Source organism: Micropterus dolomieu, linkage group LG22 (genome assembly GCF_021292245.1).
Source record: "Micropterus dolomieu isolate WLL.071019.BEF.003 ecotype Adirondacks linkage group LG22, ASM2129224v1, whole genome shotgun sequence".
Taxonomy (NCBI): domain Eukaryota; kingdom Metazoa; phylum Chordata; class Actinopteri; order Centrarchiformes; family Centrarchidae; genus Micropterus; species Micropterus dolomieu.
Window position 1 is genome coordinate 33,593,154 of NC_060171.1, and position 4,937 is coordinate 33,598,090.

At 38.9% G+C, this 4,937-nt stretch overlaps 1 long non-coding RNA gene across 1 annotated transcript; it reads left to right on the top strand.

Moving 5' to 3' along the window:
* The first annotated feature begins 566 nt into the window (after positions 1 to 566).
* On the top strand, positions 567 to 1,705 carry LOC123962467. Its single transcript, XR_006822945.1, has 3 exons — positions 567 to 641; positions 1,291 to 1,382; positions 1,518 to 1,705. It is a non-coding gene; the product is annotated as an uncharacterized LOC123962467 (long non-coding RNA).
* The last annotated feature ends 3,232 nt before the right edge of the window (positions 1,706 to 4,937 follow it).

Consider the following 4,937-nt stretch of genomic DNA (forward strand, 5'->3'; position numbering starts at 1 on the left):
TGTTTTGGTGCTGCTCGATCTTAGTGCAGCATTCGATACAACAGACCACAGCATCCTGATTGATAAGCTTAGGATCTCTGGGAGTGCTTTGGACTGGTTCTCTTCCTACTGCTGCTCTATCCTGTGGTGTGCCACTCACAAGAAAGAACAGTGTATGTTCTATCTAATATTGTGTTGGTCATACTATACACTGCTTGTCCATTTTGAATAATACAGAAGGTAAAGAGCTTAAAAATTAATCGCATATTAAATCACAATCGTAATATTGGTAAAAAAAAACAATCGTAATTAGATTATTAATAGACATCACTTAATATTTAGAACTTAGTTCTAACTCAGAGTAACTCAGTTCACTCTGCCCCCACTGACTAGTAGACAGGTCAGGGATCTTTACACATTTATTTAGAATAACTAAAAACAACCAAAAGACACATTACTATAAATGAATGTGTTAATCTAGGTGACTGGTGCACATGCATGGTCATATGACCTTGTCATGTGACCTGCAGCTACTCAGGAAGGGATAAAAGGTTTGCTAGTCTCAGTGGAGAGTTCTTTGCTTTCCACTGAGCTCACCTTGCAGGGTGACAGCCAGACATGAGTGTCCCGTCCTCCATGGAGGGAACTGAAGAAGATTGATGGTAATGCCTGTCATCATTGCAAGCTGTATGGTGTAGCATTGAATGTTTTTTTAGCTAATGCTAGTTTGTTTTCACTTATGTGACCGCTTGTCTGTGTGTTACTGATGCTTGCTATGCTACTAGCATTTTCTTAACCTGTGGTTTGTTCTGTTTAGTAAAGATTATTTGTATGTTTCAGTCTACAGCTGACGTGGCCACAAATCAGCAGCTGTGGCTGTAGGGATCCAGAGACACACGACACACAACGACATACATGTTTATCTGTGTATCTTAATGAGTTTTAGACCTGATATTTGTGTTTTTTATATTTAGCACCAGAATTCCCCTGCCCCCTCCTCCTGCTGCACCACTGTGCTACAGGGCTTTGTGTAACCTTGCAAAGTAGGCTTATATTTTATTCTTTTAATTATGTGCAAGGCACTGATTTCGGAACTTGAAACTAATGTCCGTTGTTTTGTTTGAAGGCGGACCAGGCCAGCCACTGTTTTTTTTTTTTTTTTTTTTTTTTCTTTTGTTAAATGGTTTTCCAGTCAATTTTAAGATGTCTGTTGCTTGGTCTAGTGCCCCACTGTGATTGGGATAGATGTCCTGTACTGGGTGTCATATTTGGCATGGTGGTTTAAATACAGGTTGCTCTCCTCTTTTGTAGATCCACAGCTTGACCTTGTACAAGGCTGGGTCCGTATCAGCACACTGCTTCCCTTTCCGTGGTGAGACTGCACTGGGTGACATTCTGTAGTGGTGCGTATACTCAACTTCGACATTGCATGCTATCTTGTAGTGATGGTAAGTGTGTAGTGAATAGTTTAGATATTGAGTGTATAGTGCATGTACTTCTTGGTGTTGTGTCTGCTGTCCCCCTCTTCTGTCTACCAGTCGCTGATCGGGGTGGTGTGGATGAGCCGACTTTACCTTCCTAACCTGAGGAGAGTAACACTACTGTGTTTTTTTTTTTGTTTGTTTTTTTTCTACCAAATTTACTCCCAGGCTAATTTTATTAATGCAGTTGGTATTTTAACTGGGATTTTAACAATATACTTGTAATAAAATTTACTTACTGTTGTACAACACATGCCTCTTTGTAATTGTTCCTGTTCGGGGTAAATCAGAGTTCACGACACACAACCTTATATTAAGGGTTTAAAGGGTTCCTCCTGCCCTTATCAGGAGGTGGCGTTGTCTGGTCCCAAAAAAGGTATTCTTTCTACTCTGTATTGGCACCACATAAAGAACCCTCTACTTAGATTGGAGAGTGTCATCCATGACCACCCTTTTCCTATAAAACAGGAAATGCTTAGGCGGGCCCCTCCCCAAACAACTGTAACTGCATGGTGGAACTGAACAAAGGAACAAACGGCTTTAACGCAGGAAAACAATTCATGTTTAAACTTGCAACCTAATAAAATGGAACTGAAACTGACTTATATGCTTGGCTGCAGACGCATACACAACCAGGGAAAGTAAGTGGTGCACTCTTACATAAGCCATGGTAAATTACAATATAAACTTGCATGAACTAATATGGTGTAGTGTAGATAACGACCTGTCCGGGACAAGTGGTGAGCAACCCACTTTGTCACGAGTATATTCTATATTCAATTAGTTTGTTGTATGCTAATAGATCTTTACACGATGGAAGCATCCCTGAAATGTGAAAGTCCATGTCACCATCAGTTATTGTGTGGGTGTGCACATGTGTGGGTCAAGCAATACAGTATAATTCTTGGCTGTGTGAAGCTTAAGGTTTTCTCTCTTGTGAAACAGTATTTTAATAATTCATTGTAATGTTCCTTTCCTTGGTGCAGTAATTTATTCTAAATATACATGCACATTGTGGCATAGTTTGCTGTTGCCTGCTCTTGTGATAAACCTGGTGAATACTAAAGACCATGATGTGAACTGATTATTTTGTAGAAATCTGGAGAGTATGAAACAATTGCGTTAAAATAAATTGGTATGGAAGTCAGAAATGTGCTAATATTATATTTGTTGTAAAAAAAAAAAAAAATTTAAATAATTGTGACAAGTCCGCTTTTTCTCACTTGAGCCCCTGCCCCCCAAAATATCTGCACACGTCCCTGTGAAGCTGTCTCCAGGTGTGTCTGTATATAGCTGCTTTCACCCTGCCTTATTTACCATGAGGATTGGGCTAATATGTGGCTGGCTGTGATGTCTGAAAGGTAACGAACCAGTCAGGGGGTGTGGTGTAGTCTGGCTAGAGTGGCTAGGAAGGTGTTAGGTAGGCAGACTCAGGCATATATTCGCAGAGGTGATTATTTTATTTACAGTGGTCTGCAGTTCACGGATAATTCAACAATCAAACAAAAAGACTTAAGAAAATAACACATTAAACTTGTAGCGACGCTAACAAAAGGCACATGTTCACAGCAGCACAGCCTCACCTCTTTTCCCCCTTGGGAGCATAAATCCCACTGTTTATATAGGGTGGTCAATTCACACCCAACTGCTTCAGTCCATCCCATTCTGATGCAGGTTGATCTACTCCATAACATTAATACCTAGAAATCTCTTAATATTTGGAACTTCGTTATCAGTTCACTCTGCTCCCACTGCCTAGAAAACAGGTCAGGGTTATTCACACATTTATTCATAATAATCAAAAACAACCAAAAGAAACATTCCTATAAAGAAAGAAAACCCTCTACTTGGTTTGGCCCGGTGATGTCATCCATGACCACCCTATTCCTATAAAACAAGAAATGCTTTAGCCGGCCCCTCTCCAAACAATTATCCTGCGTGGTGGAACTGAACAAAGGAACAAACAATTGTAAGTATTAACACAGGAAAACAATTAAACCATGTTTAAACTTGCAACCTAATAAAATGGAGCTGAAACTAACTTATGACTGTGTGTTTACTCTAACTTACCATATACTTTGCTGTCGACTGTAACATAATGCAAACACAAACAACCCGGGATAGTAAGTGGTGCACTTTTACACAAGCTATGGTAAATTACCAAGAAATAAACACTTATATATGTATAAACTAGAAGGTAGTGGCCTGTATGGGACAAATGGTGAACAAACCCACTTTGTCACAGGGGGTTTCATTTGATCTGCCTCTGAGCTGGGAATGTTGGTAGTAACAGAGCAGAGAGCAACATGTCTGTGTCAAAAGCCACAAACGTGTGTTTCCATGTTTATTGCGGGATCTATGTATGAAAGCTGGTGTGTTTCGCATTAAGCTTGCTATGGAATTCGAGCCGAGCACACACCTGGTTGCAATCTTAAAACTGCACCACTAGTGGCCGCTTAAAACTACATATTACCCCTTTAAATCTTTTAAAATGAAATCTTTAATGCCATTTTTGTTTTCATTTTGACTTAAAAATTGCTTGCATAAAAGGAAAATCAGCTTATGTTGTTTATATTGCATTTTAATTTTCACATTTAACACCCGATGTCACAAAGTTACTCCTGAAGTTACCTGGACAAGTCAGTTGTGTGATGAAGACTAAATTACTTTTTCAGCCAAACTACAGTATGTTACAGAACTGCAAGGTACATGAATTAGACATGTTTCATGAAAGCTAAAGGGTTTTCTTCCTTCTTCTAAATGCTTTTCCTATACACTGTGCTGTGAATTTCTGTTCAAAACCATTGTCTAATGTATAGTCAAAAATACATTTACAGTGGTGTAGAGTTCTGCTTTTTGCATTTCTGCATTTTCCATCAAAGAATAGTTTTACTGCTCAGACTAAATGGAAACACCACTGCTGTGTATGTTTTTTTTTTCTGATTTATAGGAGCTATAGTGCATCTCATTATGAGGGAGGTTGACAGAAAATAATTGTTTATTTAATGTTCCCAAAGCCTTCCTGAGTTTATGTTATGAAAGATAAGCCAGTAAATACCAGGCTTGCAGGTAATAGCCTAAAAACGAGTGGCCCTCATAACAGGATGTCAAATTTGTTTTTCCTCTCATTTTTAAAAATCACATTGGTTCTGCTTTCTGCTAGTGTTATTACTTAAAAATTGATTATGAGCGCTTCCCAGAGTGAAAATGGAATTAAGTCCTGAGCTGATTATGTTTTAAACTAACTGAACTAAGGGGAGGAATAAACACTTGTTTAAATTACTTTGACCCATATTCAACATTTAGACTACTAAGTAGAAACAATTAAATTGTACAGTAACACAGTACTATTGCACTTTATCCGGGCATATAACGGTGGAGGGAGCAAAGACGTCTTTTCCTCTGAACCATCATCTCAAACGACGTCAGTTTCTGATGACATCTACACGGTCGGATCAGCTGTCACAGTTACTCCTA